This window comes from Megascapheus bottae, chromosome 16, assembly GCF_031878675.1.
Source record: "Megascapheus bottae isolate mThoBot1 chromosome 16, mThoBot2.hap1, whole genome shotgun sequence".
NCBI classification, from domain to species: domain Eukaryota; kingdom Metazoa; phylum Chordata; class Mammalia; order Rodentia; family Geomyidae; genus Megascapheus; species Megascapheus bottae.
Window position 1 is genome coordinate 6,061,976 of NC_143524.1, and position 20,687 is coordinate 6,082,662.

Genomic DNA, 20,687 nt, shown 5'->3' on the forward strand with positions numbered 1-20,687 from the left:
TTTTTCTAGCAGAGAATTAGCAGAAAAGTTGAGATTTTTAATCTGATTCCAGATGAATTACTTCAAACATTTATATCATTTGACTTCTGTTGTGAATGAACAAGAGGAAGGACTAATTTTTTAAATGTGGTGTTTTTTTTTTTGTTTTTTTTTTTGCCAGCCCTGGGCTTGAGCTCAGGGCCTGAGCACTGTCCTTGGATTTTTCTCAAGGCTGGAACTCTAGCCCTTGAGCCTTAGCACCACTTCTGGCCTTTTCTAAGTATGTGGTACCGAGGAATTGAACCCAGGTCTTTGTGCATGCTAGGCAAGCACTCTACCACTAGGCCAAACTCCCGGTCCCCTAATGTGGTGTTTACTATATTACTTAATTTGCTTATTTACTTATTAGCATTACTGGGGTTTGAACTCAGGGACTTATGCTTGCTAGGCAAATGCTTTACTACTTCAACAAGAAAGGGATTTTTTTGTTTTGTTTTGGCCAGTCTCGGGGCTTGAACTCAGGGCCTGGATACTGTCCAATTCAAGTTCTAGTTCCAGTCACTCCGTTTTCATTATTTTGAGCCCACTATTTAAAGACCACCTGTAAGGATGGAGACTCAGAGTGACAGATGTGAGCTGTGTTGATTCTGAACTCTTATTATGTCGTCCTTGAAGCAAATGGGTGAGGCTGGGCCTGCAGGGAGCGGGGGCCCTGCAGAACCACAGTGAGCAATGTCCATGCAGAACAGAGCACTGCCAAGGAATGTAATAAAAATGTGCAGATGCATGATGAAAACTGAACAGTGGCACAGCAACTATCTAAAACTTAACATATTTTTTTTATCACCTGAAGAATTTAAGGTGATCCATGCATAAGGAAGGCAAGATGGAGGCCAACTTTTGTTATTTTCACATTCTCTACATAAATACACCTCTTCAAATCTTGTTTCCTACTGCATGGAGGACTGTGCTTAACCTGACCAGAGTTCTTTACTGGCTCCTAGTCTTCTCTGAGACACGCTGTCTTCAGTTGAATGACTGGATAAATGAGAGATTAGTAAACCAAACATTTGGGTAAATATTTGTGACCCCAAAGTCAAGTGTTTGCTTGTTGCACTTGGACATATCCCTCCCAGCAACATGCCGTGCTGTGTAGGCTTAATCATTCAAAAGGCTTGCATTAGGATAACCATTAAATCCACAATGAGGCATTTACAACGAAGAGGACACTGTTAGAGTTACGCTCAGATAACAGATCTAAATGACTTCCACACGGGGCTACATAAGACAGTGGCCATGTTGGTGCATAAGTGAAGAAATTCGAGGGAGAGGAAGGGAGAAAGGGAGAGAGGGAGAGAGGGAGAGGGAGGGAGGGAGATCAGTTAAGATGTTAACTGTCTTGCTCCATGTCAAAATTTCAACATGTGACATCACTGCTAAATACCCTAGATCTCCTTTTGCAGATGGTCCTCAGATCTCAGCCTCCTGAGGAGCTAGAATTACAGGTGTGAGACACTGGTGCCCAGCTAGAGGTTTAGTTTTCATAATGCCTGATGATTTTCTTCTTTCCTCAGTAACCATTTTCTGAGACCAACACCATTATCTCCCTTCCTCCCTTCCTCCCTCCCTTTTCCTTCCTTTTCTCCCTCCCTCCCTTTCCTCCCATCTTTCCCTCATTCCCTTTTCCCCCTCCCTCCCTCCTACCCTCCCTCCCTTATACGACTTTAATTTTTACATTTTCCGCTTCTGTAAAATTTGTTGCTCAGTAATATCACTCATCATCCTTTTATAAATCAGTCCTTGATATTCCTTAACTCAGAACTCGATACGAAGGTTGGATTCTAAATCCGACACTTGATGTTCGGAACATTTTTTTTTGGTCTAACTTGAGACTATACTTGAGTTATCCTTTTATCCCCCATTTAATTTTTTTTCCTTCTGGTCCTAGCTGCAGTCTCTTAGCCTCAAGGCTAGTGCTCTACCACTTGAGCCACAGCTCCATTTCTAGCTTTTTTTTTTCTTTGAGTAGTTTATTGGAGAAAAGAGTCTCATGGAATTTCTTGCCCAGGCTGCCTTTGAACCGTGATCCTTGAATCTCAGCCTCCTGAGTAGTTAGGATTACAGGCGTGAGTCACAAGCACCTGGCTACAGTGTATTTTTTTTTTTTTTTGCCAGTCCTGGGCTTGAGCTCAGGGCCTGAGCACTGTCCTTGGACTTCCTCAAGGCTAGAGCTCCACCACTTGAGCCTGAGCACCACTTCTGGCATTTTTGTATGTATGTGGTACCAAGGAATCAAACCCAGGGCTTTGTGCTTTCTAGGTGAGCACTCTACCACTAGACCACACTCTCTTGTCCCTTTAGTTGATTTTTTTTTTTTTGGTTGTTTGTGGGGCTTGAACTCTGGACCTGGGCACTGTCTCTGAGCTCTTCAGCTCAAGGCTACCGCCCTACCCCTGGAGCCACAGTGGCACTTCCATTTTTCTAGTGGTTAATTGGAGTTTCACGGTCTTTAGTGCCTGGGCTGGCTTTGAACCTTCATCCTCAGATCTCAGGCTCCTGAGTAGCTAGGACCCACCATGCCTGGCCCTTTAGTTGATTTTTTGAATGAGGTAGAGATAGGATTTAATGCTACTCTTTTACAGGTGAAGATCTAGTTTTATCACATTACAGAATGTACTTTCTCCTGTGTATGTTTGTGGCAACTTCTTTGTTGAGAATGACATGAGATGGCAGTAGGTTCCTAGGTTTTTTAGACATTTTTTATTTTTTGCCAATCCTGGGGCTTGTGCTCAGGGCCTGGGTGCTGTCCCTGAGCTTTTATTTTGCTCAAAATCAGCACTCTACTATTTATGCCACCGCTCTACTTCCAGCTTTTTTTCTTTTTTGAAAAAGGGTATCATGGACTTTCCTTCCTGGTCTGGCTTAGAACTAGGATCCTCAGATCTCAGCTCCTGAGTAGCTAGGATTACAGGCAAAAGCCACTAGCACCTGGCTTTATTCATAGGGATTTTACATGTAGTAATTAGTATCCCAATCAGAAATATATAATGTCCACTTTTCCATTATATATTTTATCTATTAGTTTTTTAGACTTTACCAATCTCTATGTAAGATTCTATTTGTTATTTATGTATATCAGCAGCTTGTTTTTGGAACTGGTTAAAACTGTGTCACCTTGATGAAAGCATCTTTCTGTTTTGCTTCTCTGGAGACTTGTGTCCTGGGGCAAACACAAAGAAATTAACAAAGCAATAAATACAATCATGAAAATTCACAGAAAACATACATGCACGCATGCAGAATTTAGAGTCTGAAGAACACCACCAGCTTGGGTTAAAGCTGTGGGTTCTGCCAGGAAGACTCAGGAAAAGATAACCCACAGGTCAGGATTAGGAATGGCAGCTTTACTGCTTTTCATTCTTATGTCTGGATTCTAGGACATTGGCCAAAGGGCCCTTTGGAAAAGGAAATGATGTAGAAATTTTTCAGAATCCTTTCCCACTATTAGCTTAAAAATCAGTTTATTTACTACACCTCCCCCCTTTTGCGCCCCCCTTCAGTTTTCATTCTAGAAGGCAGCACACACCTTCTGAGACATGCTGTCATTTGTGGGAAGGGTTTGGATCCTGTCCCCGGATTCTTGAGATCCCAGGACGCTTCTCAGACCTTCACAACCTGGCAGTACCATGGGTTTGCTGGGCGGACTGGTGCAGGGGTCTGGGGGCTGAGCGTGACATTGGTATTTGTGAAAGTTTATTAAATACCCCACAGTTTGTGTGTGTCACACTAGGGCAGGCAGGACAGAGGAGACCTAATTTCCTCCTGTTTATCCCTAGACTTACTGGCAAGGCTGTGTGGACCTCTGGGTATACGTGAGGTCCTTGTTCAAAAAGGATGAGGCTATGGCAAAGTATCGAGTGCTGGGGAGAGCCTGGCTTGGGGCCTGCCTGGGAGACTGTGGCTGCAGGTTCCTTTTTGCCTTCTCACCACAGAGCATTAGCACACAACTTCTTTAGGGGCAACTAGGGGCTTTACTCACTTATTTTCTATGTCTTGGATGAAGTCAGGCAGAGGTTGGTTCCTGGTCTCAGGAGGGAGGGAGACCATAAGCCTAGCCAGGATGGAGAACGAGTCATAGATTAACCAGGGCAGGGATGCAGAATATACTGTCAGCAGCATCAAGAGGGGAGCCAGGGCCGCCCCAGCTCTCCCATTAACCCCGATGAGTCCCGAGGCTGAGGCCCTGAAACAAGTCAGACACATGTGGTATATGTCTGTAATCCTAGCTACTCAAGAAGCTTCTTCTGTTAAAAGCCAGCTTGGGCAGGAAAGTCCAAAGTGGAGTTGTGGCTCAACTGGTAGAGTGCTAGCTTTGAGCCGGAGAGCTCAAGGACAGTGCCCAGGCCCAGAGTTCAAGCCCCATGAAAGAGGACCAAAAAAAAAAAATTGTTTAGAACAGTTGTGCATTTGAAATATGCTTCCTTATTTGCTAGCATATTTTCTCAAGTTCACAGAATATTGAGTCCTCTCTTCCTCCTCCTCCTCCTCCTTCCTTCCTTCCTTCCTTCCTTTTTTTTTTCCCTTTTTTTGTGCTGGTACTGGGCCTTGAACTCAAGTACTGGGTGCTATTTTTGAGCTTTTTGCTCAAGTTTAATACTCTACCACTTGAATTACAACTCCCCTGTGGTTTATTTAGTAGTTAATTGGAGGTGAGAGTCTCATGGTTTTTCCTGCCCAGGCTTGTTTTGAGCCATATTCTCATATTTCAGCCTCCTGAGTAGCTAGGATTACAGCTATGAGTCACCAGCACCTGGCTGAAAATTGTCACTTAAAAGTACTATATTACTCCTAGCCCCTACTTTATTAATGACTTGTAAGATGATATGAGGTGTGTATCGTAGTACATCAACAGACTTACTATAGCACCAGAAAAGTGAGCATTTGGAAAATGGGATATATTTAAAAAAAATAAATCACAATTATGGGAGGCACAAGGTGAACAAATTTAGCAGCGGTACTCCTCACTAGATACTATATTGAAAATGAACTGTGTAACTTGTGGGTGGGGATGGGAGGGTAAACTGGGAGAGAGCAAGAGAAGGGGTGACATAGTCCAAAAAGAAATGCACTCTTAACCTGACTTAGTACACTCTCTCCACATCACCTTTATGATAATAATGGTAATCATCATCATCATCATCATTTGCTTTTGTTAACTACCCAGTCCTGGTTTTCTCTCATCTGAGAAAGAGCTGTTTGATCCTAACAGGAAACACATGAGTTTTGTACCTGATTACAGTGGGGAGTAGTTCATTTGCATAGGCGAGAGAACAAAGAAGCAGAGCTGACAGAATCAGGTGGAGGGTCAGCATTTCTGGAGAGAGGAAGATCCGGGGAGAGTCGGGCACTGCCTTCTCATCATCCTTATCAGAGGTGGGTGCAAGTATAAAATACATGGTAGAGAAGCTATTACAGAAGCAGAGTTCCTGCAGTAACTAATAAGCTGGGACATGTGACTTACCTGTGGATTTTGAGAATGGTAAATCAATGGTTTGGAATAATTGTATCTGAGGCTCTGAGGTGTGACAAAGATGGAGGATTCAGAACTTTATAAAATAAATTTTTTTTCTTTTTTCTTTTTTTTTTTTTTTTTTTTTGCCTGTCTTGGAGCTTAAACTCTGGGCCTGGGCATTGTCCCCGAGCTTCTGTTGCTCAAGGCAAGTACTCTACCACTTTAGCTACAGTGGCACATCTGGGTTTTTAGAGTCTCATGGACCTATCTACTCCAGTTGACTTCAAACCTCTATCATCCTCAGATCTCAGCTTCGTGAGGAGCTAGGAGTACAGGTGTGAGCCACTGGTGCTGAGTCCTGCTTCTTATCGAGGTGATCAGAGAGAAAGGGGGAGCTTTTTCCTTTATCACCTTGTGTGTTTTCCTTACCTTGAGGCACAAAGATATTGGCCAGAATGGAAATCCCCGCTAAGGACATGAAAAGGTTTTGACTTATTCTATGGCCCAGGTGATTCAGTGCAAGGATTGCTGCATAATTGGCTGGTAAGTTCAGTACCTCAGAGACAATCTGCAGGAGGAAAATATTCCTCCCCAGGTGCTGGAGGTTGAGAAACAGGCCAAAAAGGGACACATATATTGCAAATCTGGCATGAACAGAGAGGAAAGAAGTTTAGAGTTATACAGCTGATCATAGCATTAGTCCTGAGAGCTAGTTGTTTCTGTTAAAATAGAAATGGATCCTGGGAGCTGGTGGCTCACCCCTGTAATCCTAGATTGGCAGGAGGCAGAGATCTGAGGATCACTGTCCTAAGCCAGTCCAGGCAGGAAAGTCTGTGAGACTCTAATCTCCAGCTAACTACCAAAAAGCTGGAAGTAGTGATACTCTTTAAGTTTGTCACACATGGTTATATGATAATGAGCTTCGCATTGTTATGGTTTGATTGTTTTGAGGGAGGAAAACAGGTATTGTGGAGGGCACATTTGATCTGATTTTGGTCCTATTGATGGTTATTTATATTTGTAGGCATTTGTTGAGCCATCCTTACTTTCTCTTTGCTATTTTACCTTCATCACAGTTGACTCCGACCCTAAAGCTCTCATCATAGTTCTTAGAATCAATGGCTGGTGATCCAGAGAACTCAGCATAGTGACTTCTGTGTCAGTGCTTCCAAACTCTCAGCACTGCTAACCCAAGCGACTGTGCAGCTGCCTTCCTTACCTTTTATTTCCCAGTCACCCTACACGCTGTACCCTTTGAAGTGAGACATAGAGTTACTTCCCCGCTGCTGTTTTCATAGGAACTGCGCCAGGCCCACCTTTTAAAGCTCAGGAGACACATCTGTTTGCACAGGTTGAGGTTGTAGAACAAATCACTCAGAGCAGGTTTCATCTGTGCAGCCTCCAGATCCTCCTTCATGGAGCAAAAGAAGCTCAGGAACAGGCCACGAGTTCAAGCCCCAAGACTGACCATAATAGAACGAGTCAAACTGGACAGTTTGCATCATTTATTGCATAGATCCTCCCTTCTGTTCCTCAAGAAGGAATATATTATACTTCAATGAGATCAAGTCATTGCTTAGAAATAACTTTCAGAAAGCCAGGCACTGGTGGCAGACACCTGTAATCCTAGCTACTCAGGGAGCTGAGATCTCAGGATTGCAATTCAGTGTCAGCCCAGGCAAGGAAATCCATGAGACCCTGATTTCCAATGAACCATCAGAAAAAAAGAAGTGGAGCTGTGTGGCTCAAAGAGAACTAGCCTTGAGTAGAAGAGATCAGGGACAGCACCCAGCCCTGAGTTCACTCCCCACAAGTCACAAGAAAAAACAAAACACCTTCCAGAGAAACAGTTACAGATATAATATAGTGAGTTGAATTTGGACAAACAATGCACCGTTGATAGAATCAGTAATCTAGTATGTATTTAATCCTCATGACAAATCTGCCAACTTTGTGACCTCTCTATCGCATCACAGGAACAGGAAAACGCACTTGCTTGTGTCGCCAGTTTCCATCACAACTGCTAGAAACAGCAGTGGGTAAAGGTCTAGACCAGTATATGTCCTTCAGACTCCAGGACTCTGATCTCCATACTTCATTGTTATCCAACTCACATAGGAGCCAAGACCATTGTGGATCTGGTTTCCAGGACTGTGGAGAAAGGTTATTTCCCATTTCCTAGTTATGGTAATAGACAACATAAAATGATATTTCTTGATGTAACTGGGAATGTGATGGGTATGATATTAAAGCGGAATGAAATCCGAGGGTTAAAGGTGGAGTGGGCAGGAGAGTGTGAGGTTGGCTGCACTTCCATCGTCGTCTTTGATCAGGTGGCTGGCAGAGTCTGCGCGGTGGCTGATTCTGACCAACAGACCCCAGGAAGGCTTACAGGAGCTGCAGAGAGCTGCGCGCATAAATAGAGTGAAGAATTATAAAGACACACTAACCATGGAGGTGAGCGGGATGGACAGCAGTGCTTATGAGGCAGAGGGAGGACTTAACCTGACACACACACATAGACACGCGCACGCACACACACACACACACACACACACACACACACACACACACACACACACACACACAGGTCAAATCTAGCTGATTATCGAATTCATCACCTCCCATATGCTTTTCATGTTCCTTTTATATTCTAAGACAACAGGGAGTTACCATGGGCGAAGGTCACATGACCACAGTGGCCCTTTTGGGACGTATTCTTCCTATCTCACTCTAATTATGCATCCTTTGACCAAGTTCTCTCCAGCACTCTCCCACTACCTTCTGGACCCCAGGCTTTGGCAACCACTACCTTCTGGACCCCAGGCTTTGGCAACAACTACCAGTGTATTCTACCCCCATGAAATCAGAATTTTTAGATTTCGTGTGAGAGTGTGACATCGTGTGGCATGTTTCACTTAACATCATTCCTGTCACGCAGCCAGAAGGCATGTGCTTGCTGCCACCGCTGGCATAACTTTAGCCTTTCTTTTCTTTTCTTTTCTTTTTTTTTTTTTGCCAGTCCTGGGGCTTGAACTCGGGCCCTGAGCACTGTCCTTGGACTTTCTCAAGACTACCGCTCTACCACTTAAGCCACAGCATTGCTTCCGGCTTTTTCTATGCATGTGGTACCCAGGAATCAAACCCAGGTCTTCGTGTATGCTAGGCAAGCACTCTACCACTAGGCCAAACTTCCAGCCCTTAATTTTCCCATTTTTATCAGCATACATTAGTTCCACACAAGGGCTTCACTGTCACTTTCCAGCATGCATTGTGTGCCACCAACCATGCTCACGTCATCACACTCAACACCCCACTTCTTCAAACAACTCAAGAGGCCTCACTGCCCCATTCTCATGCATGTATACAGAACGAGCTTCAAACACACTCCCTCTCCTTCATCCCTCAGCCTCTTCCCACCGTGCCCACCCTAAGCCACGGATCTACATTCCTCTCATTGCGTTCTGAGTGTCTATTGGTTGCTCAAAGACGTTCCCTCACGGTATTTCAAACTTGTATCTGTCAACCTCATGACTCCTCTGTCCTCTGTCTTCTCTCCTTTACCCTCTAGTTCAACAGCTTCACACAAAATACCAATACGTATTTTATTTTATTTACTTTACTATTCCTCTTCACCTTCCTCACCATGCTAATGCCCTCAAATAGTCCACAATTATGAGCATGTTCTATATATGTATAGGTGTGTGTAAATATACATATATACACACGTGTATCCATGTAGATGTGTATATATCTATATATCCATATATTAGGGTATACTTCTGTGTATATATTATGTGTAGATACATGTTCATAGACATGTATATATACATGTCTATGAACATGTATCTAGTTCTATCATTTAGGACTATCTTCCACAGATAAGGGAAAATATGCTTAAATTGGAAATTTTGTGCAAAGTAATTCAGAAGCAGCTTCTGACTGTGTAGTTATGACAGTGTGCCCTCTGTGTATGGTGAACAATCTAAGATCTTAATGCTTTATTAGATTCTGGCACTTAAACATTTGGGTAAAATATCTTCCATCTTCTGGGTATGCTGCTGTGTGGAAAAAAAAATGGCTAGGTGTTTTCTGTGATCCTGTAAACAGACATGGGCAATATGTCTGGTTAATTCAACACTCAGAAATTAATGACTTGAAATTTTATTTAATCCCCCAATTCCCTTCTTGAAGTGATTATTTCTCCCTGTGGGCCACACATTGTCATGATGGGGTGTGAAGAATGACCACAGGGGGCTGGGAGTTTGACCTAGTAGTAGAGTGCTTGCCTAGCATGCATGAAGACCTAGGTTTGAGTCCTCGGAACCACATACATAGAAAAAGCTGAAAGTGGTTCTGTGGGTCAAGTGGTAGAGCTCTAGCCTTGAGAAAGCCCAAGGACAGTGTTCAGGCCCTGAGCTCAGGCCCCAGGACTGGCAAAAATAAATGAAGCCGGGTGTGGTGGCTCACGCCTGTAATCCTAGCTACTCAGGAGGCTGAGATTTGAGGATGAAGGTTCACAGCCAGGGCACAAATGGGCCTGAGATTCTTTAATTAAACTCTAGAAAACGGGAAATGGGGCTTATCTCAAGGGTAGGATGGTAGCCTTGAGCTGAAGAGCTCATGGACAGCACCCAGGTTGAGTTCAAGCCCCATGACTCACCCCCCCAAAAAAATTGACCACAGGAAGGGACTTTTTTTTAACAGTTGATCCTGGGGCTTGAACTCTGAGCCTGGGCACTGTCCTTGAACTTTTTTGCTCAAGGCTAATGCTCTACTGTTTTGAGACACAGATCCTCCCAGTTTTCTGGTTCACTGGAGATAAGAATCTCATGGACTTTCTTGTCTGGGCTGGCTTTTGAACCACCATTCTCAGATTTCAGCCTCCTGATCAGCTAGGCTTACAGGTGTGAGCCACAAGTGCCTGCTGGCATTTTCTTTTGAGCAAGACAAACAAGCCTACATACATACTCTTTTCTTCTCTCTTGTCTCCTGGTTATATTGCTTTGTGACCAAATTGTGTTCACATTTTACCCAATTCGTATGCCTCTTCAATGTCTGTCTGTCCCACTGGACAGAAATAATAGTCACCAGTCTTGTCCTCGGTGTGTGCCTGATGCTCCCTTCAGTGTCCACCATTCTTGAAACCAGGGAACTTCCAGGGGTTACATTAGCACCAAATGGTAATCAGGTCTCAGATCAATTAAGCAGAAGGTGATAAAGCAATAACACATTTGTACCAAATGGTAATCAAGTCTCAACAGAAAGATAAAGCAATAACTCAATAAAGTCAGGAAGTTCACAATACTGACAGTATAGCTCAAAATTTAGAGGCATGGCGTCACACATGACAGCTCACTTCTTTGTGTGGTTATCTGACTCAGTGATGCAGATTCAAGGGACAGTCTGACTCCATACTGTGGCTCCCAACATCTCCCCCGTCTTTATTTTAAAAGAAGTGAACCCACCTGTCTTAGGTTGGGTGGATCGCTGACTCTGCCTTACCTGTCATGGGGAACTTCTTCAGATCCAGCTGAAGGCCCTGTCTTAGGTTCGTCAGAGCGCATCCCCGCTTACCCGTCCCTGGCTGCAATTCTCTCGGGCCGGGGTGGTGGTGGGGGAACTCATTCATTTGGAGCTTGATTTTGTGGAGTTTACCTGCAAGGTTTAGTAATGAATTTTGCAAGATCTTTGCCACACAAGGTAGGCAAATAATTATTGTTATAAGCAACATTCCTGGACCAACAAAGGTCATCAGTAAGCCTTTTAAGTTGTTCAAGGAGGGAACATAGTGCTGAGACTGCTAAAACAACTCCTTGGCGGTCTATGTTATCTCAGTGTCAAGTGACGGCGCCTGCTCAAGCCCAATGATTTGTCTATGAAGCTGAAACAAATCCAGAGATAAGTTTGTATGATGCCAAATTCCATTTAAGTGGGCTACCATATGATCCCAGGAATAGGCGGATCCATTATATAAGTGAGGTGTAATACAAATGAAATCAAACCCAGCATGGCAATGGACTCTTTGAAGAGTGCAGCGTGTGAACCCGTTCCCCAAGGAGGATTACAGTCTCATATAATGCCTCAAGTCTTTGTTCCACTTTATCATCCACCCTGCCCTGCAGTTGCAAAGCCTTGGTAGTGTTATGGGCTAAGTGGTTCACATATTGGGCAGTGTGAGTACCTGTGTCAAAGCAACAGTGGCAGCTGCAGCAGTAGCTGCTAAGGAAATAAAAGCTAGAATACCTGCTACTATTAATCCAATAAACCCCCTAGGGCGCATTAGGTCTTTCAATTGTTGTAAAACTAAGATACCAGAATCTTTACGCCAGGGTCTAGACATATTCATTCACAGGTAACATAATAAAAGGTGGTTGTTTAACAATAATAACAGAGGTAACTAATCCACTATATATACAATTTGTAAAAGAACAATTATCACATGTTACATTAAATTGTGTAGAATCAATGGATACGTTAAAAGGCCCATACATAAGAGCAAAAGGAGGAGAAACACAGCTCATAATGTTCTTTTGGTCAGCGGAGCTGGGCCAGGTTATATTACCAAGGGCCGCTGCAACCATCCATGCTTGATGTTGAGGACGACCATTCATCCACCACAGTCCAGGATTAAAACGCTGGGTAGAGTTGGCCCCTGACCAGCCTAGTAGCTGTGAGGAAGTCCCAGTAATATTGGTAATAAAAGGTTGATCATGTCTGCACTTCATAGGGTGGAGTCCGCCTGTGGATTCCACCACTTGAGTTGTATTGGCACACCGGGGAATCATATAACAAGGGTTCAACTGGCAGAAAGGGGACTTCCTGCTGGCAGGGTGGTCATTCTCAGTGTATAAGGTTGCTTTTGATCTGGCATTCATATCCAGTGATTGATAGACTGCATCTCAGCACATCCTGGGATAGAGTCATTGTCCTGAAGTTTGAATCACAGTGGGGTGCTGACCCCAGAAGCAGAGAAGCTACCCGTTTGAATATGTTGAATAAGTGGCTCAGGAGAAGTCCCATATGCTGATCAGTCGACATGCACGAATAACTCAGGTCCCTCTGGATGCACCACTGGAGGGTGGGGGATGTCGGCCCAGTGAGTCACTGCTTGGATGGCCACCATCACTCTCCACAATCTGAACACAGCGTTCAGGCAGCCAGCAGGCGTCATTTTCTTCCTGAGAAAAAAACACATACATGTCCTCGACCCCATGTCAGAACTGGATCGGGTCCGTGCCAAGCACTGGTTAGGGGATCCTTCCACTTTACTAGGGCAAAAGTACGTTGCTCTTTTTTTCCAAAATTGTTGAGCCGCAGATAAATTATTTGAGTCCAAATTTAAAAAAATTAAAACAAATAGAGCATGATTAAGTATATTCACAGGGGTAGCAGGATACAACTCCCCCTTCTTTATTTTAAAAATTTGATGTTTTAATAATCCATTAGCTCACTCCACAGTACCCTGACCTGAGGATTGTAAGGAATGCCTGTAATATGAGTGATGTTATAAGATTGGCAAAAGGAGTGAAATGTGCGATCTACATAACCAGGGCCATTATCTGTTTTAATTTGTGAGGGAATCCCCATTACAGCAAAACAGCGAAGGCAGTGGGAAATACAATGTAGTAGCTTCCCCAGCAAGGGGGGTGGTCAAGATGAAATTAGAATAGGTGTCTACTGGAACATGAACATATTTTAACTGGCCAAATGAAGGAATGTGTGTGATATCCATCTGCAACATGCGATTAGATAGCAGACCCCATGGATTTACACCTGTATGGGGGGCTGGTGAGAAAGGGACACAGTTGGAGCAAGTTTTAACTATTTATCGTGCTTCTTCTCGAGATAATTTAAACTGCCGGTGCAAGGCTCTACTATTTTGAGATGGATGGCATGTGACTGCTTTGTAAGTTTAATCTGGGTTAAATAAACTCTGGTGGCGGAATCAGCAACCGCATTGCCCCCACTCAAAGGGCCAGGAAAGTTAGTGTGAGCTTGAACAAAGCCAAAACAGGGGTGATTACGGGAACAAAGCAGTCTGTACTCGGCAGAATTGGGTCTGAATGTTGGAGTTAGTAGTTCCAATAAAAGGAACAGTTTCTATGCCTTGAAGAGCATGAATTACATATTGGCTATCTGAGTATAAGTTAAAGGGCTCACCTTGTAATAGGACAAGTGCCTGTAAAACAGCCTCTAATTCCACTTTTTGGGCAGAGGAAAAACCTGTAGACCAAGATTGAGTTTTTCCATTAATGGTAAAAACTAATGCGGCAGAAGGCAAAGGTGAGGCCTGTACTATGGAGGGAAAAAGAAACGTATGGGATGCAGCAAATTGGAGAAGTTTGTTAGATGGGTAGTGATGCAAATTTTTTCCTGTATAATTAGCCCAAGCAATAGTCCAAGAATCACCATGGGCGAATAGCAACTTGTTGTTGTAAATTATAAGGAACACAAATAAAAGGAGGTTCCTGGCCTAAATATTTGCAGTGCGTGTGTGCACTAGAGCGGCTACTAATTCATAATAAGGAGTCAATACTTTGCTAGGTGTTGATGGCAGAGAGAGCCATGAAAGAGGGCCATTCTGCCACAATATAGCAGTTAGGGAGTAAGAAGTAGATAAAATGTAAGCTCCCCAGGGTAATGAATAATCACAATAGTTTATATGCTGCTGGGAAAGTGCCCCCTCTACCATTTGAATGGCCCTCCTGGCGCCAGGAGTCAAATGGCGTGAGGATGTAGGGTCTGTATTTCCCTTCAAGAGCTCAAAGAGGGGTTTCAACTCTGCAGCAGATAGTTTTAGATAAGGCCAGAGCCAGTTTACATCTCCCAAGAATTATTGAAAATCATGCAGAGTACTTAAGTGTGAAGTTTTTAAGTGTATTTGTTGACTTTTAAAATAGTGAGGGCCCAATATATGGCCCAAATATATAAACGGGGTGGGGGGGGGTTCCTGAACCTTTTCAGCTGCTATTATGAGGCCAAAAAGGCTCAGATTTTGCTTTAGTTGTCCAAAAGCTTGTTGCACGACAATAGGGTCAGAATAAGCCAACAAAATATCATCTATATAATGAACAATATAAACAGAAGAAATGGCTCTGGCTACAAAACTTTGACATAAAGTTGGGCTATTTGCCATGCCCTGTGGGAGCACAAGCCAATGATACCGTTTCATGGGTTCTTTAAAATTAACGAAGGGGACGCTGAAGGCAAAACGCTTACAGTCTTGAGGTGCCAGAGGTATAGTATAGAAGCAATCTTTTAAATCTATAATAATTTTATGAATATCCTTTGGGATTGCCATGGGGGAAGGCAAGCCGGGCTGTAATGCCCCCATCAGTTCCATAGTTGCATTTACTTTTTTTAGATCTTGTAACAGCCTCCATTTACCTGATTTTTTTCTTTACGACAAAAATTGGAGAATTCCATGGAGAGTTGGAAGGGGTTAGGTGCCCCAAATCCAGCTGTTCCTGCATCAGCTGTTGAGCTGCAATGATCTTTTCTAGGGGGAGGGGCCACTGCTCCACCCACACCGGTTCCTCAGAGAGCCAATTTATGGGACTGGCGTGAGGGGCAGGACAAACAGCAGCCCCCGTTAAAAATACCCTAATCCCTGTCTCGGTGGGCGAGACTGGGGTTGGAGCGGCTCTGGCCCTCTCTGTGCTGCTCGGCCCAGTCCCCCGGAAGGGAGGAGGCCTTGATCAAGTAACTGCTTAGTGACCGCAGCCCTAGGACTAAACATATACACTCCCATTTTTTCCATGATATCACGACCCCATAAATTAATTGGCAAATGATCCAGGACAAATGGTTGAAAATGACCAGAGTGCCCGTCCTCATCTCTCCAAACAAGGATCGCACTGCTCTGCTGTGGGTCAGTTGCATACCCCATCCCCTGTAGGGAAGTCATAGAGGTTGTCAGGGGCCATTGGGCTGGCCAGTGCTTCTTAGATATCACAGACACATCTGCTCCTGTGTCTAATACTCCTTTAAAGGGCTGTTCTTATATAAATATAGTCATCTCAGGCCTCTCTTGTTTTATGCTTTGCACCCAATAGAGATCAGAGGATCCAAATCCTCTTTGTCCACATGGGGCAGAGGAATTAGCAGTCCCCATGGGTAGTAAAGGCACTAGCACTAGTTGTGCAATTCTTTGTCCTGCTGGGATTGCTATCACATGCCTTGGAGCAGAGGCCATGACCTTGATTTCGCCAGTATAGTCCTGGTCGATTATGCCAGGTATAATTTGTATGTCTTTAAGGGCCAAGCTGCTATGCCCTAGCAGCAATACAACCGCTCCTGGGGGGAGGGGGCCAAAGACCCCGGTGGGGAGAGCTTGTATCCCCATCTCTGGGGTCAATACTGTGTAGGTGGAGGAACAGAGGTCCAATCCTGCACTGCCTGGGGTGGCACGGAAGAGGTGGGAGACTGATTTTGGAGAGCTGTTAGAGGATAAGCTTGTGGCCGAGAAGAGGGAGGGACTGCCCCATAATTTTGCGGGGCCAGGGGCTGGCCCCTTTTCCAGTTTCCTGAAAACGGGTGGCCATTGCTGTCTGTTACTGACTTGCAATCTCTAGCCCAGTGCTTTCCTTTACCACAACGTGGACATTTGCCAGCTTGAGTTTTCCCTAGCCTGGCCTGATGTGGGCATTGCGCCACATGATGTCCCATACGTCCACAAGAAAAGCAACTCCCTGGGGGTCCAGTAGCCTGAGGATGCTGCTGGCCCCTATATTTCAGAAATTCAGTAACAGTCTTTCCTTGAAGAGCAGCGGCTAATGTGAGGCCTTGTGTATGGGAGGGTCCTATGTCAGCACACACTCTAATATAGTCTGTGATTCCTCCACATGGCCTCCAATACTACTTGAGTAAAGGGGGCAGTTGGTCCATATTGGGAGCAGGCACTCTTTAAGTCCTGTATTTGTTTAAAAGGAATGGTTGGTGGTGTTTCTGTTGGTCTTGATCAATTAAAATGGGGAAGAATAGAAACCCTGAAACATCTTCCTCCCTTTTCAGCAGCCTGAGCCAGGCTTAGTTGCAGTGCACTGTGCCTGGTTGTTGTGCCTGTTGGGAGAAACTTATTGCTAGGACCTTTAGGCATGCATAAAGGTTGAGAAGGGGTGTGGGGATGTAAGGCTGCAATAACTGGAGGCAGTGGGGGTGGGGGATGGGGGATAGGGATCAAAACCTGCCAAGACAGTGGCCGGAGGGTCATATTTATTTCCTACGTTTGGGGGGGGGGGCTCTCTGCTCTATCCCCATCTTAAATAGTTTGTGTTAAATTTCTTTAAGCATCTCCTCCACCATAGCCAGCCAGTCCTCCGACAGCTCATCATAACTTTCCTCCTTGTTATCCAAATCTGAATTCTTATGCTCAATATCTACTGGCTGTTGTTTCCTTTTTACAATCTCATTTAAACTCGGGCTGCGGCATATGCCCCAGCCTCTGGTTTTTCCTCAGAAAGTTTCTTTAATTCAAGATCAAGTTTGGCATTCTCATGTCGAAAATCTAAACAATCTTTTACTAAATTCCACAGGGTAAGAGCATCTGCAGGGGTCTTTTCAGGGCCATTTACACCATAATGATCCTGAATTCCTTTCCCTACCCTTTGCCTGGTTTCTAAATTTAGGGTCCCCTCCTCTGGAAACCCCTGCACACTTCCTCAATAAACTGTAGGAAGCACTCAAGCTGCCCCTGCCCTACCCACTTTTCTCAGGCTTGGAGTGTTCCTCTCAGGGCCTGCACATAAAGCCTTCGGCTATTACCTTCTCCCATTATTATTTACTCCCAAGTATACATTCACCCGCTCTCACAGTCTCTTATGAGACTCTCCACTGCGGGGGTCTTCTATCTCGGCCCAGGTTTTCAGGGTCCCTGTTCGGGTGCCACTTGCTGGAGCCAGCAGGCAGTGAACCGGGATTCTTGACTTGGGGGGTGAAGACTGAGAAAAGAAATAGACAAGAGGCAAACAGATGGGGTCAGGAGGACTACAGCCCAATCAGTAGCCCAAGAAGGCTGTGAGCTTAAGACCGTAGCTCCATTTATTTTTAGATTCAGTCTTGTATACTTTCTTGAAACCAGGGAACTTCCAGGGATACATTAGCACCAAATGGTAATCAGGTCTCAGATCAATTAAGCAGAGGTGATAAAGCAATAACACATTTGTACCAAATGGTAATCAAGTCTCAACAGAAAGATAAAGCAATAACTCAATAAAGTCAGGAAGTTCACAATACTGACAGTATAGCTCAAAATTTAGAGGCATGGCGTCACACATGGCAGCTCACTTCTTTGTGTGGTTATCTGACTCAGTGATGCAGATTCAAGGGACAGTCTGACTCCACACTCTGGCTCCCAACAACATATGACTCAGTCATCTGAAAATAGCCCTCATGGCTCTGGCCATGAATATTTCCATGTGTTTGTCATTCCTCAAAGGCAAAGGTACACACTGCCATGGAAGGATAATTGGCAACAGCTCCCAGGAAATGAACAAGTCACTCACAGGCTGGTGCAAATACCCACTCAGAGAGAGATACACTCACTTGTCTGATAAATGGCCACAGAGTATGTTTCCTGTTAGCAGTCCAGCCATCAGTAGGAATTTAGGCAATGAAGTCAGTGACTGAGAGTTACGTGCCAGGTCCCACTGAAAGAGCCAGAAAGCAACACAGGACAGTTTCTGACCCTTCAGCGTACCTGATCAAAAGCTCTAAACATACCCTAGGAATTTCATAAACCTGGGAGTCCCATTATATCTGGCTTCTACCTTCTTCTGCAGCTTCCCTTTCCACCATTATCTGATTTCTACCTCAGTGGTACCAGGGTTTGCTTGCTAGGCTCGTGTTCTATTACTTGAGTCACACATCTAGCTCTGTGGATTATTTTTAAGCTGGTTATTGATTCAGATAGAGCCTTGTGAACCTTTCTGCCTTGTTGGTCTTGAACTGCAAGCCTGAGTAGATAGGATTACAGGCATTGAAAACCAGTGCCAGGTAGATGGTCACTTAACTCCCAATGGGGAGTTTTCAAATGTGGTCATACATGGCCACCATATGAAGAGTTTAAAAATCTACAAATCATGAGCCTGGAGTTTGGCCTAGTGGTAGAACGCTTACCTAGCATGCATGAAGACCCAGGTTCAATTCCTTGGTACCTTGTACATAGAAAAAGCTGGAAGTGGTGCTGTGGTTCAAGTGGTGGAGCTCTAGGCTAGAGAAAGCTCAAGGACAGTGCTCAGGCCCTGAGCTCAAAACCAGGACTGGGAAAAAAAAATCCTTCTTGGTCTGGGAGTTTGGCCTAGTGGTAGAGTGCTTGCCTAGCATGTACGAAGACTCAGGTTCAATTCCTTGGTACCACATACATAGAAAAGCCGGGAGTGGTGCTATGGCTCAAGTGGCAGAGCACTAGCCTTAAGGAAAAAGACAAAAGACAGTGCTCAAATCCCAGGACTGGCAAAAAAAAAATCCTTCTTCTCCCTCTGAAGTTTTGACAGTCAGAAACTAGAAATATCATCCTTGATATTTCTAATTTTAAACCAAGGTTTATTATTGGCTTCATGTAATCTTTCTATCAAAGCCTATGAACAAATTATTTAAGTTATATTTCTCTGAAGAATGAGAGTGCTATGTGATTAGGGCCTCATCCAAGAATTTATCAGACTTGTTAAATATCTCACTGTCTGGTATTTAATATAGAAGTACAAGAATAAAAAATAAGCATCTACACTGTGCTGAAAGATTTGAAGTGTGTTTATTACTTGTGTAATTTCTCAACAACTGACCTGGCAAGAGAAAAATGAAGCTTCCTACCGTGGTCACGGTGGAGGAAAGGAAAGAGCTGTGGTCATACACCCAGCCGTCCCTGTTCCCCGAGGTCTTATTCATCTGGAGGAGCTGCCACTGGGGGTGGACGAAGCGGCGGCACCTCTCTGGCCTGAGGTTGGAGTCCAGCGGGATGGAGATTCTCAGCAGGTCCTGTTGGCTGAGGATGCCAGTGCCATTGTCAGACACGGTGTCGTTGTCGAGGACGTGCACCCAGCAGCGGTGCTCAGGGGTGGTGGCCTGAAGTTCTCTAACAGAATCTGAGAAAATGCCAAGAAACAACAGGTCATGAGAAACACTCTCTACAGGACCTGGAATCTTCCCAGGCTGCCAACTTGATCCAGAAGGTCACGACAGGCCATTGAATATGAATGACTGTTTCTAAGGGGAGGCAAAATGTGGGAAGATAAGACTGAGGAAAAAGAAGTTTCTCTTCTTTGAGGCTCAGGAACAGTGTTTGATCCTGGCCCCACAATTTCACAGGTAGCCCAACAGATTCAGGATCTTGTTTCCCTAGACAGTTTTGGAGTTAGGGAAGTGACTTTTCACTTTAGAGTTACAAAGAAAAAAACAAGGTTTTGTTTTTGTGACTACTTTATGTGATGAAATCTGTTAAAGATTTACTTTTTGAAAAGAAAAGATCTATTGAGTCCGGTGCAGTTGCAGTGAACCTTGGTGGGTGGTGGACTTTGAGGTAAACATTTTTTGTAATCAACCTAGTGTAAAATTGCTACTCGATTCTTTAGGATATACTCATAGAAGTAAGTGGTAGTGCTGAGTCACACTGTAGTCCATCAGGTCAAGGTCATTGTCCTCAGGTCTAACTGAACAACAAAGCCAACAGTAGCTACTTGACTGGGGCCAGATGCAACTTGAATGTCTTTGATACATTGCCTGATGGCTAGAAATGTAGAATTTTTTCACATACTGAATCCCAGTTGGCATTTCTTCATTGAAAAGTATCTGTTTGTTCATTTTTTCCCATTTAGTGTCTAGTTCTTTGGTGCTTAGTGTTTGGGTTTGTTATATATTCTGAATATTAATTTGTCCATTGGACAAAGGAGGCCAGGTCTCCTCTCTCCTCCTCCATTCTGTTCATTCTAGTAACTTGTTTCCATTGTTGTATGGGAGCTTCTTAACTTGATGCGATCCCTTGTCTCAGTTCTTGGCTATTGTGTCCTTAGCTATTCGGGAAGTCATTGCATGTACCTGTGTCTTGAAATGTTTCACTTAGCTTTTCCTTAATGCTTCTAATCTTGGGCTAAGATCTTTTAAGTATTTTGAGTTGAGTTTTGTTTGGTTTTTGAGATAGGGATGTAGTTAGTTCATTCTCTTACATGAAGACGTCCAGCCAGTACCCTGGTACTGCTTG

General features: G+C 44.2%; 1 pseudogene; it reads right to left on the bottom strand.

The window, feature by feature from the left end:
• Window positions 1–3,138: 3,138 nt before the first annotated feature.
• On the bottom strand, window positions 3,139–19,677 carry LOC150052426 (organic anion transporter 7-like; annotated as a pseudogene).
• Window positions 19,678–20,687: the final 1,010 nt, after the last annotated feature.